The sequence below is a fragment of the Mya arenaria genome, chromosome 10 (genome assembly GCF_026914265.1).
Source record: "Mya arenaria isolate MELC-2E11 chromosome 10, ASM2691426v1".
Lineage (NCBI taxonomy): Eukaryota > Metazoa > Mollusca > Bivalvia > Myida > Myidae > Mya > Mya arenaria.
Window position 1 is genome coordinate 31,467,830 of NC_069131.1, and position 14,926 is coordinate 31,482,755.

Here is a 14,926-nt window from a genome sequence, read left to right on the forward strand (position 1 = left end):
TACCCAATAATCGTTCTAGTTCTAGCACTGTTATTCAACATGTATTATACATTCATTCCCTTTTGTTTTACCTAAAACTCTTCTACTATTTTTTGGTTTAGCGAGTGGTATTTATGTTTAAGAGTGTGTAATGTTATATGTTTGCAGCTATGTCTCTATGAAAGAATTCGCTTTATTTAAATATAAAATAGTCTTACTTAAACATATAGATTTGAACTACAAATTACTCTGGTGTATGTCAACGATATTAATCTGGTGTTATTAGTTTCAAACAATAACTGCATCGTTTCTTTGAAACGTTTTTGCATTAGGTGCTCTGAATTGTATTCTTCCGTCTGCAGATAGAGTTGTGATCTCTAATCATAAAAGTACTTGGGGTTTACCTATACGTTTATAATTATTTGTTTTATTGACAAGTTTCCTCAGGTCAATGCAAACTTTGATAAGATTTACCTTTTGCGTTTTATCTTTATTAAGGATTGTTGGGATAAGAGTGAGGTTTGTGCGCATTAACTGGTTTAAGCCCCCAGTAAATTTACATTTTAATAACCGTTCCAAGGCGGTACTTAACAATTCTTGATAAAAATACCTAGTTTTTTTTATATAAAGTATGTATACACTGTGCTGTTTGTGGAGTTTTGTGCTGTTCTTCTATGTTTCTTGTTTGTGATTTTATGTTCTATGTCTTTGGCGCTTACCCAGTGACATTTAACTGGGTTTTTGTTTAAACGTTTTGCTACTGAGCTCGTTTCTGCAGCTTTTTGCATAAATATGTATATATGTACAAGGAGTCAACGCCGTTGACATCAGCTACTTTTGGGGAATTATGTGTTGGATTATATTGTCATGCACTAGAATGTTTTAATACTGAAGGCGTTCAAACACTTTTAATTCAGCTGAAAAATGATGAAATTCATATTCTTTATCCAATAAACTTTTTTCATTGTATGTACATCCTGTAACACAATCAACAGACGTTTCCTTGTTTCTTTTTTAAATCATTTCGAGGTTTGATTGTTTATATCCGTGTTAAAACGATGGTTCATCGTAAAATCGTTATGTATTTAGAAACAAAGGAATTTGAATTTTGAGTATGTTTTCATAAATGTAGTACTTGCCAAAATTTATGGGGTGACATATTTTAACGATGATTTAAAACTAAGATTGAAATAAAAAACGATCTTACAACAACAACATCAAAACAATGACACAACCAATAATGGCACAAACATCAAAAACAACTTACAATTTTAAATGCATTGACGAAATAACAGCACAAACACTGCATGTACAAATATGGTTTTGTTATATTAAAGACAAAGAAAGACTGGATGATTCCACACTATAAATAATTGGACTGGGATACAAAACTAAATATTCCGAAGTCGGCAGAACACTTTGTTGCCTTTATCAAGCAAGTGGAAGACGCTTCCTAATCACCTCGCCTCAAAGGGCCGATCCTGTTGCATTGTCTGTGCGTACAAAGAAATTCCATTCGTTTTTTATCATTGTAACTATGTTATTTTAATGATAACCTTTGTACCTTCAAAATTACCATGAACAATCGAATCTTGATTGCATAGATTGATATTCTAAATTAAACATCAAACATATTGCAAATTCAACAAGGGAAAAAACATTTTATCCTGTCACATGAATACAATTACAAGGGGCCGCGTACATTTTAGTTTATTCGGATAGTGCATCAATTGATGTTTATCTACAGTCAGTTGGATATGTGACGTCGAAAGCGGACTTTTTTCTTTTCTGAAATGTCCGAGGAAAGGAACAATAAATATATCTGATCAATAGTCCGCCAACAACCGACCTCAACAATCACTCGCCCAAAAAGCTCTATCGCTCTACATAATAATGGCCCTTGCAAAATAGGCGACCAGAACATCTACATGCGATGTAAAAAAAAATCCCCACCTGCAAATGCTGAAAACTGTGCAGCTTTCAACGATAATAAGTTCCATTTCTGTGGTGAATGACAACATCTCACTTACAACATAAATGAATTATCTCTTTGCTGGTGCAGTTCTTAACATCCAACGCTTTCAACATGAATTGAATCCATTTAATATGATTGTGGCGATTGCTTGTATACACCCGTGTTCTTAAACCATAACTTGTGTACAGTACTCGACTTCGTGACCTGCGGAATAAATGTTACATCATCAAATCATGCTTGGTGAATGATCCATGTTTATACAGTTTTAAAAGCTTTTTTATGTTTTGAACTGATATTGACGTATTACAATGCAATGACATTGACTTTAAGGATATTGAAAAGAGTTAAACAGTTTTCAGAACTGTTTTTTGGGCGATTTATACATGGAAATCGAGTGTGCTGATGTCAACACGGAAAAAAACAGTTGTTCCCATTATATTATTATGAAGATACGTTATTCGTAGTGTTTAAATAAACAATGTAACACGATGAATAGAATACTAGGTTAGTGCCGTGGAGGGAAAAATTGTTTATAAGGCACGGCTGCGGCATATATCGGGTTGCCATATAAATTTCCTTAATCCACGGCACTAACCGAGTACTCTCTACTTATCTTATTCAAAACATTAAGAGTCAATTATTTACACGGCCTTTGTGACAGGAACGGTGCTGGAAAAGGCGGCATTTTATGTGTTGTCTCGATGTTACTCGTGAAACTGATTGAATACATTGAAGACAGTGTTGTCAATGCGGTGAAGAATGTCAAAGCTAGAAGATCGCTCGCTATTCCAAATAAGGTGAATTTAAAACTACTGTTTCAATGCAATTTGTCTATTATGTCTGATTGTGTATAATAACCTGCTTGGTAATAGGTTTGGAGCACAATGGTTCAATGGAAACCAATTACTTACAGGGACAATTGAAGTAGGAAGTTAACTAACAATGAGCCTCTCAAAGTGGACAAGGTTCAAGTTCTAACATACACTCAACTATAGTCGCAATTAAACATTGCTTGTTTAATGCGACTGTCTATGAATTCACTATACAATTATTGAACAATAGTGAACGAGCTTTAATCACAATAAATTTTGAGTCTAAGCGAATCTCTGTGTGTTATCCACATACTATTTGTATTCTTTTTTTAAATTCTGCATCTGTTAATAAAAATGTCAACCTTTGTATCAAATTTAACTATAAACAGTAAGTACGTTGTTGGGACATCGTGACGTTTTGATTTTTATTACGTCGCTTACTTAAATGTTCTCGTTTGTTCTCGCCGTAAAGACTGACTACATTTATATTATGTTTTGAAAGTACGAGTATGCCTTCCTTGTAAATTTTTAAAAAGAAGTTACGCCATATAATTCATTTTTGGTTTTGTTATGAATTTGATCTTAGTTTAAGGAGTAGTTTTACTTTTGCCACGAATGTGTTCTCCATTACATGAACGCAACTGAAAACGCTGCGTAATACAACATGAGAGTGAATGCTGCTTAATACAATATAAGAGGGAACGCTGCGTAATACAACATATGAGGGAATGCTGCGTGATACAATATAAGAGGGAATGCTGCGTGATACAAAATAAGAGGGAATGCTGCGTGATACAACATAAGAGGGAATGCTGCGTGATACAACATAAGAGGGAATGCTGCGTGATACAATATAAGAGGGGATGCTGCGTGATACAGCATAAGAGGGAATGCTGCGTGATACAAAATAAGAGGGAATGCTGCGTGATACAACATAAGAGGGAATACTGCGTAATACATCATACGAGGGAATTCTGCGTGGTACAAAATAAGAGGGAATGCTGCTTGATACACCTTAGAGGGAATACTGCGTAATATACCATAAGAGGGAATACTGCGTGACAGAACATAAGAGGGAATGCTGCGTGATACAACATAAGAGGAAATGCTGCGTGATACAACATAGGAGGAAATGCTGCGTGATACAATATAAGAGGGAATGCTGCGTGATACAACATAAGAGGGAATACTGCGTAATACAACATAAGAGGGAATGCTGCGTGATACAACATAAGAGGGAATGCTGCGTCATATAACATAAGAAGAAATCCTGCGTGATATAACATAAGAGGAAATGCTGCGTAATACAACATATGAGGGTACGCTTCCTGGTACAACATAATAGGGAATGCTGCGTTATTCAACATATGAGGGAATGCTGCGTTATTCAACATATGAGGGAATGCTGCGTGACACAATATAAGAGGGAATGACACCGGCTGTCCAATTTATAACATTGACATCAGGCGTTTTGTCCTTGACATCAACACATAAAAAACATTTGACAGATATATGACGACATGTTAAGCAGTACTGTATAATATTTGCAGACATGGTTATACTTGCACACTTTATATGTTCTACACAGCAGTCATAACATAAGCTCCAGAAAGCTTGTAATTAATACGGCAAATAATGAGCATTGTGTTGATAAGAACATTGCAAATGTTTGCATGCATTTGTGCTTTTGAGTCCTTTTACCACATGTTATAAATTTCAGAACATTATCCGAAATGCAAGGCAAAATATGCAATCTTAACGTGCGATAAGTAGCATTTTATTAGATACATCTATAGTTAATGTATGCACGTCAATGTGTGCAGGGTTAGCATGTCAATTTGTTACTGAAAACTAACAACACCGAACCGATTAAACCCTTTGATAACTCGGGCTTTAAGCTCGTTGTGTAATAGTGAATGAAGTGGCTGTAGTAACTTCTTTGATATTTTATGATCGCATTGTACATTACCATGGTCATCCTGTTTACTGTTTCTCTTCTAATATTTTGGAGGATTTTGTAGAACACACAATAAATTTGATGAAAGGGCTAAAATGGCTAAAAGGTTTTTTGTTTAAATAATTGCTGTATTCAATACAGCCTTTCAACTATTTAGGCACTTTAAGGTATGTCATATACGAGTGGTGATGTACATAGAGAAGATTTGCATGAAAAAGACTACTGAAATGAATGTTAACACCTTTGTATTTCTGGTTTGGATTACTTTTGCTGCAAAGAATATATCAGTATTTGTATAGAATTTTCGGGGGGTTTCAAATTCTTCTTCTGATTGTTCTTTGTTTTTATAAACAATCAATGTTCCTTAACAAGTACTTTAAAAAATCGGTAATACGGATATACAACAATATTTTATATTAAATTATACAATTTGTAATATATATATATATATTATTGATTATTGTGCAGAATAAATAGATAAAAGTTTTTATCGTTTTTGATTGGTACTTTTTAATATCTGTTGTCCAAATTTTTTCCAGAAAATCTCAGTAATTTTCATATGCGATATGTGGAATGGATAAAATGTCTAATGGAACAAAAATATCACTTTCCAATCAAACTCGCATGGCATACATTTTTCAGTGCATTAAGGAATCTGAGCAAAATGAAACAGGATTTTTCTCTGTTTAATCTATGCAACGTTATATGACTTGCATTGTATGTCTTGAAATGAGTTTCTACGAAAAGCTATCAGCAAAAACGAAAGAGACGTTCCAAGAATATCGAAGTTATTGTTCGATTATAAACCAATAACTCTTTTACAAACAAATATATAAAATATTTGGTAATATTGACATATTTTCGCATGCAATTTATTGATCCTTTTCCATGACACCATCGTACAAACTAATTAAGTAACCCACATACTTCGTGCTTTAGATCATACGCTCGAGTCAAAACGGTCCGGTACAAATTCAATTTCTCAGGTTGTAAGTGCCGTACCTATTGATAATCCCTTAGTGGATGTCAATATTTGCTATTTACATGTGAAAAAGGTGTTTCACAGTACTCGAAAACACTTACATTTAATTGTACATTATCATATTAGTCTATATGTCGTGTATAAGTGCAGCATTAATGATATATATAATGAATCGGTGACGTTCGACGGTGGGAGCTTTAGCAATGTGGGCAAAATTATTAATTTACTTATCAAGAAAAAATAGTGTTTGTGATCAGATTATCATCATCAAGATAGATCATCATATGAATTACACAAATAAATGGGGCGAAACAGGGGTTGACACTATTGCAGCACGCCCCCCCCCCCCTCCCCAGGAATCAAACATATAGCCTCTAAACGTGGTATCTAGGATTATGGTTCTCCTTAAAGTCCGGGGTGCATGACCCCAAATATACTACCGGACAGCAATGCAGAGGAGGCGTGGTTAATCGGGTTTATGAGGACTGCTCTGGTTTGCAGTTATGATTGTAAACATCCATATGGCTTGTTGTGTTATATCATTCTGATAGAGTGGTACAGAAGAATTTGTCCATTTGGTTTCTCATTTGAGGATGGATGTTTTTCACCATATGGCAACATGTCCGCAGCGCATTTCGCCTCGATTCAAAGTTTGTGACACACATTCCGAGTAAGCAACAGAATTGTTTATCATAATGAAGGTACCAAATTACAGGGGAAATTGGGCGCTGGAACATGTTCCATGGTATGAAATTTGATGAAGGATAACACATGATCATGCTACATACTATATAACAGTGTATTTGTCCATTGTACATTGCTCGTTGAATACAAAATACATTGTAAATTTGTGAAAAAAATAATAACGATAAAATATGCTGTAATTAATTGATATTTTGAATAAATCAAGGTAAAACGACATGTCGCCTTAGGAAACAAAGTTTCTCTCTCAAAGTCTCCTCAAACTGACCAACGTGAACAAATGAACACCTTGACTGATAAGTTCAAGCATACATCACGTATTTACGGTTCAGATCTAAATATCCGACCGGAGGGTAAGTGAGCAAGCATACCTTATTTTATATATCTATTTCGAAAGTACTTGAAGTAGATAAATGCATATTTGTACATTTTATCAAAAAGCGCATGGGACATCGTTTCCTGGCATTACAATGCATACCAATTTTAGTGCCTTGTTGACGTGAAATATTTCCTTTTAAAACATTTTGTTTTTGAAATTTGTGAAAAGTATTTTTTTCTGTTCTGGCAAGCTCTATTTAAATGTCATACGTTAACTTTCATTAAACAACACAATGAAAAAAAGAAGTGGCTCGTTGTTGAACGGGACTCATTTGGCAAGGAGGGTACCACATTGATTTTTACAGCTGGCCCAATTTTACCGAAAATGCCAATAAGGTATGCAACTTAGGTGTCGCGAACAACGCGAAATATCAGATTATTTCTCAAGTATGATGTTATAAAATGCTTAAATATTTTGTACAGTCGACATCACGTTAATTATGCTGATGAATGTAGTTTTCATATGAATTAGACACCATTACTTTATTTGCTTTAAAGGGATACTGTAATACAATTGCAACCACTGATTTTACATACGCCTATTGCTTTTCCGGAGCTCCTAATGTGGCGGCGAATAATTACGGTATATAAAGCGGTGTGATTTCAATTCGATAGAGATTGCTTTTTTTCGAATAATATGACGTTACCTACATCAGTGTTTAAATTGGAAACATTTTTATTTAAATTATACAAAAATAGTTGCATTATTATTTACTTTTATTGGACTTATTACTTGAATAAAGTACATCAGTGTTTGTTAATTTGGGAATTAATTGAAGTTACAAGAATGTATTAATTGTTTTTGTCTCTCAAACTCCAGTGTGGCGAGCTAGTGGCCAAGTAAATTAAAAGTGAACTTCGCCATATTGTTTGGTGTAAGAACCTGGGACTATATTAAAAACGAAAGTTTGTTTGGTTGAGAGAGCAATAAAAATATTTATTCATTTAGCCACAGTTTAAAAAGTGTAAATAATGTCGTTACCAGCGTACATGGTACAGGAATGCAATCGACGTTAATTTGCAAAAGGCATCTGGATTGTTTAAAAGTGGTTCTTAAAATAGTAAGTCAAGAAGATAATGGGGGAGATACCACTTATCATCGACGTACTCGCAAAACAAAGTGTTACATTGGAAAACTAACAGGATAAGGTAGTCAATAGGAGAAACCGACTCCTATTTCGTCGAATAAATGCTAGACAAAGGTTACAATTTTCTCAATAAATATACAAGTTATGTGTACTACTTACACACTTGCACAGAATACAGGCGGTGTAAAGGCTTATAAACCCTTATCGGAAGATACAAATTTTCTGGACGTCAAACAAAGGAAGATAGTCTAAAGTGCTTTGTCAAATTACCAAAACAGGATGTGAAATATTTAAAATATTTAATTGAAAAGGCTGAATTTTAGGACTCATATAAGTGTTCTATTCATAACAATATAAGCTTATCAAATAACGAGAAATTGAGATATCTGCGAACAAAAGTTGTCGTTGACGCCAAACGATCAGTTATGGGACCATCGCTTTCAAATAAAATATATGTCATTACAATTTCAATTCTGACGTAAAGAAAGGTATGGTGGTTCAATTAAGGAATGAATTGCGGGGTTAATGTCATTATCGGGGTATGACCGCAATTGGGTTGGTCAATGTGTGTGGAGTCCGAATGACTCCACGCGTTCTTTGACCAACCCAGTTGCGTTCATATCCCCGATAATGACATCAACCCCGCAATTCATTACTTATATTTACACTAAGAAAACCTTTCAGTAATCCGTTCTTACCCATTCTGTAAATAGAACGACCCGACTATAACCGGACACGTTTTTTTTCAAATGACGTCACAATAACGCGGGAAAAGATCAACCGCTTGAAATCACTGGAAAACGTAAAATTGAAACACTTCTGGTACCAATATATTTAAAATATAATAAACTAACACTTTTAAAAATGTTGATCTATATTTTACGGGACCTGCAGACACAATAACAAAAACCAATAACAAGATCAATAGCTTTCAATTATATTGTTATGCAATGAATTACGATCCGAACATATCCGAAGATGTAGCGTTCATTGATTGATGAACGCAATTGCCGAAAGGCAGTTCATTTAAGGAATGGAAGTTGAGGTGTAAATATATGACATTATTGACGTCCATTACAATAAAATGACCAACTTGTAACTGCCATCTAGCAAAACAGAAAGCATACGAAATTTCCTAGACGACATGGACAAACATCTTCGAAGACTACATCTTTTTAATTATGACATTTATTGGTGAATTAATAAAAGAAAATCAAACTATATAATATTTCAGATGGAGCACTAAACAAGGAGTTTCTACTACGTTGACCTTTAATTCTCTCCGAAATGTCCTTCGTGATTACGTGTTAGCTAATGAACATACACAGCAGGACACTACAGTACTTCAAACAAAAAAAGTTTGATAGCAAACACCGGTTAAGCAGTTTTAACGGACTCCACAAAGCGCCAGAAGTGAATAGGTATCATGTAACATCAGCAGAGGCTTTAAATGTTAACACTAGGGATACTATTGTAAAGCAATGCTCTGACAAATGCAAACATATTGCCGATCTAAGCATTAGAGGGATGAACGAACTAAATAAGGTAAAATTTCTGACCGAAAGATACCTTTAAGAGGTTCAAGTTTTCGATAATTGTGGAAAGGTCACGCGTCAAGGGATTGTCCAAAGAATTGATTTTTTGTGTTCTGTAGTGAGAAAAGTACGCATCAAACGAGTCTCTGTCCGAATAAATTCAGAGACAGGCCAAGACAAAAAATATAGCTGAATAAATTCGTAAAATAACGAACGTTGAACATGTCTGTAAATTGAAGTAAGACAGTACTTCTTCAGAAATGGTTTTGATGCAAATTGCTTTAACGTAAGTTGAATGTTCTTTGAACAACAAATGGCTCCTGGGATTTTACTTTAATCTGGTTCCCAAAGAACGTATGTAAGTTCACAACCGTCGAACTTTTACTGGGCAAGTACTAGTATCTTAATGTGATATAACCACACGTTCAGGAAGTGCGTTTTGGATTATACCGTCTTGGGGTCGTGTTTGGATGGATACTTACTACACGTACAGTGAGTGAAAATTATCCAAGAGAAGAAAATAACATGTTGATAGTTTTAAACAAATGAAAAATAATCGAGTCAAATGTGTAAATGTAAATTCATTCATTCTAAAATGAATTAAGAGGACTTGGAACATAGAAAACATCGGTATAAATGATGAACCGATTATTTCACATCAAGACAAAGCCATGACCCATTTCATAGAAACGGGTGAATTTGAGAACAAAATTAAAGGCGAAAGTTCATATGTTGATATTACCGAGACACTCAAACCAGTAAGTGTCTAGTGAAAGAGATTACGTAACGATCGATGCACTTTAGGTACCATTTGGCATAAACTATGAGAAGTATTCGTAAGCATTAAAACTAATCAGAGTAACAAGTTGAATTTTGATATTTGTGAATTCTATAACGGAAAACGAGCCTAAACTGTGTTCCTTTCTAGTGAGGAGGATAAAACCGCCGACAATAAGGATTTCCTATGTTGAGAGAAATAATAACCAAAACGTTTTTGGCGCGATTTAAAAAAAAACAAAAACGTTCCAACAACTTTCAGAATCAACTTGGATTATTCATCGACGAAGTGGGTATTTTGCATTGCCGCGGACGAATGGAATATTCTGAGTTGAGTGTTGTTGAACATTTTTCAATGTTGTTGCCGAAATGAAAGACTTTTACATGTTAAGTGATCGAGAATATACATCAAGATATTTTGCAAAGATGGGTTTTCCATCAACTAAAAATAATTCGGCATAAATTTAAGATTCCACAAGAAAGAGGTATAGTACGAACACGGGCTGCGCTCGATTGTTATGTGCCGTTGTTTTGAAGGTGTGCCCTTCAAGATGCTTCAAATTCCTCCGATGCCTAGAATGCTTGTGTCTATTTCAACACATTTTTTGCACGATTAGGAGATGAATGTTTAGGCCCAGTAAATGTGAAGTGTTGTGATCAATTGATCAGTTTAATATCAAATATGATGTTATAAAATGTTTATCTAATTGGTAAAATAAACAGCACGTTAATTGTGTAATGAATGCTGCTTTTATATGAACTATATGCCATTGTTTTGATTGTTTACAATGTATACTATAATACAATTGCGCCGTATAAAATATCATTCAGCTCATTTGCTCCGTTAAGGTCTAATTTAAGTAGTTTGCGTCGCCGAAGCTCTGACTGTTCGGTTAACACAAGTCCAATCCTAGGGTATCTACTGGTGTGGCAGTAAATAGTTCCCGTATATAAAGCGGTACAATTTCTACTCTATAGAGAGTGCTTTCCATTTGGACTTATTGGACTTAACTTACATCAGTTTAAATTGGATTTAATATTCAAAACGTCATTATATGAAATATACACAATATATAGATGCATTATTATTTAATTTTATTGAATTTATTACTTGAATTACAATATAGCTATGTTAAATAATATTGGAACAAAATTAAGTGACAAGAAAGTTTAAACTATGTTTGTGTTTCCCAAACTCAAGTGTGGCAAGTTAGGAGTCAAGCTCGATATCACAAGGCGCTGCTTCTACGGGCCTGAAGTATTATTGACGGACAGGTTATAGTTAAAATTTACTTAATGACTAAATATCTTATATTAGAAGTATATATATATATATATATTCATGTATCCATTTATAAATTGTATTTAATAAAAATAAATAATTATGATCATAATACTCATTTCAACTTAAATAGAGCAATTATGCATATGATAAAGTACACAAATGTTTTAAACAATCAGTAACAAGCAGAAAATAAATACAAATTATCACATAAAAATAATGATAGCACAGAAAAATATTACAATACTTCACTTAAATTGACAAAAATCCATTTAAATAAAATTATGATGATAATTCATGACCAAAAATTTACTCATTTACTAATAATATTAAACCAAAAGTAACACTACAGATTGAAGAAATTATTGATTGTAGATGATTATAATAGTGTAATAACCAAAATGAACTACATTTTAAATAATCAATAGTGTACACAGCCTTGCTTTATATGTATATAAAAAGTGAGTGAGTGAGTGAGTGAGTGAGTGAGTGAGTGAGTGAGTGAGTGAGTGAGTGAGTGAGTGAGTGAGTGAGTGAGTGAGTGAGTGAGTGAGTGAGTGAGTGAGTGTGTGAGTGAGTGAGTGTGTGTGTGAGTGCGTGCGTGCGTGCGTGCGTGCGTAATTCTTTACTTAGCTGCTGTTGCTGCTGCAGATGCGGCTGCTGCTGCTGCTGCTGCTGCTGCTGCTGCTGCTGCTGCTGCTGATGATGATGATGATGATGATTATGATGATGATGATGATGATGATGATGATGATGACGATGTCTGCAGTTTATGTTGAGATAAACATTGGATGTTTTGAATGTAACCGATGTACGAATGTAACCGAGTAATTAGGTTTTCAACAGAGGAAAAAACAATATTTTAAAATTCTAGAAAATACCCTTGTATCTTATTGTTATTTTTGTAACAACCAAACTCTCATCAGATGCCGGCTGAAAAACATTGAGCATTGGAACTTGATTGTTGATTGTTTTTCGATGTAACCAGAGTAACCGCGAAACATGATATTTCACAGAGGAAAAATATTTTTATAAAAATACACACTTAAAACACACTTGTACCTTATTAATACTTATTAATTTACAAAACTCCATGCCCGACACTATCATAATACAGTCACAACTGCTCCCGTCATTGGTCTGTCGCTTTTCAGCTAAACCGGTTTTGGAGGGAGAAAGTTACATTAAGTACAGCGACATAAGGTCGAATGTCCCCTGTCTGTTCTGTGATGGGCTATACTTGTCCGATTAATGGTACAACCTCTTACTCAACTAACTGTTGGCTGATCACAACTGCTTTTCACCTCCAGCGACTTAATGGTGTAGCCTGAATAATAAACCACAATTTAAAAAAAAATAGGCATGTACATATGGGGAAATCTTGCACGGTGTTTGCAGTTGGAAGATCTGCTTTATTAATTTACACGCTGTTCGCAACTGGACGAACTGCTTCAATAAGCGCGTGGCAGACACGTAACTCACCCACATATATGTTGTTTATAGCGTTAAGAATAATGTTTATTTAACATCTTACTTCAAATAGGTTTATTTATGTCAACATAAAAAGGTGTTAAAAATTTGACTCGTTTTTTGTCGGAGAGTCTTTGCTTCGCGCCAATTCGTTTGGCTCTGTGGCGATTTACGTCTGTTCTTTATTAACACTTTCATACAGTCAGTTGAGTACCTCTGATGCCAGGATCTATCTGCTGATGGTGCCTTATAATTAAACTCTTGCGTCTCTTTGGTGACGTTTGGAAGGCTCGATTTTGGTGACCCTTGGATTGTTAGAGACGACATGTTATTCACCGCGCCTCCCGCAATAAATATTATGCCGTGCAACGTTTTTGCCATAAAGATTTTTTTGATGATAACTTTTATTCAACTGTGCTAAAATTGAAAAAAAAAAACAACACTAAAACCTTTCATGTATTAGTTCCTAAGGTCTTCCCTACACCAGTACCTGGGACCGCGCAAGCATGGTGCTAAGAAATGTGCGGGTCCCGCTTCTTATGCTGACATCCATCGATAATATGCAGTTATCACAGTCATCCCATCTTTTTCTGATATGATATAAATATTAAGTTGAAAAAAAATATATTTTACGATTGCAAAAACCGTATTTTAAATTAATATATGTCATTACATTAGTGTGATCTTGTATTATGGGGGAACTTGAATACATGGAGAAAACCAACATGTATGGCTGTTGATCATAAACTTAAATTACATACGCCCAGACTTTGAATCGAACTTGGGACACGAGCGAATGCTCAAACCGGATAACTGGTTAGAGATGTAAACTTTTTGACGATGTATTATAATTGAAATAATCCTTTTGGTTCGCATTACACATACTTTATTTTTGAGGTCTAAGCTATAAAACATGAACGAACCCCGTTCGAATGACACACCGCAACACGGAAATTAACTTTCCATTGTGTACAGTGTATATATATTGAAGTACATTCTGATTGTGTTACTCGTTATAAACAAATTTAAATTAAATTACTTTAAAACTTTAACTAAAAATTTAAGTTATTTAGATGGAATATACAACTGTCAAAGAATTCAAATTATTGCAATGCTCGTTAGTATAGAATTATGACTTTTAGATTATTATAAACATGTTTGTAAAAAAGAATCAAGTAAGTTGGGAATGATTTATGAGGCATATTTTTTGCGTGTTTTCACTAATCCGACCGGCTCTATTCTTACCTCCACATCTTACACTTTTTATTGCTGAAGTGTGTATTTTGTTTGTAATTTCTTAAAAAAGTGCATTTTTATCGAACATTTTAAAAATTTGAGCATTTTAATTTTTGAAATTGTCTACAATATTGATATACCCCGATATAGCTCGGTTTGCTACAGTATCACGGTTCTCAATAAAAAGGTGAATAATTATGCCTACTAACGTTCTCTATTTTTATTTCAAGATGTTAGGAGAAAGAACTTCGGAGGGGGGGGGGAGGCTGATATTGCTCAATGGATTGAACATCGCTGCTGCATTGTGGTTTATTAAGATATTCAGAATATATAAAAAATCTTACCGATGTATTATGTATGATGTATGATGAGTTATTCATTTGTTAAACTAAACTCATATTTCTTGGTTTTATTGTTGAGTTTTGAAAACAATCATGCTTCCAACATGCTTCGCAGATAATACAATTTTGTTTTAAGGTGTTGACATGAATCGTAGTAAATATGTAATAATTCTGACAATAACCACATTTTGCAAGGCCCATAGCATAATGATACTTGATTTAACCATTTTTACCAACAAAAGTGTTGATGACTTAAGTGCCTACAAACATTTTGACATAACATGAAAGAACTCGAACGTGCTCGAATAACTGATTGTCTACATTTATTTTTTTTAACGTGTGGCCAGTATGCAACGAACAAATAAAATTCGTTCAATATATGTACAGATGCGAGTGTATAACTTACTCTCCA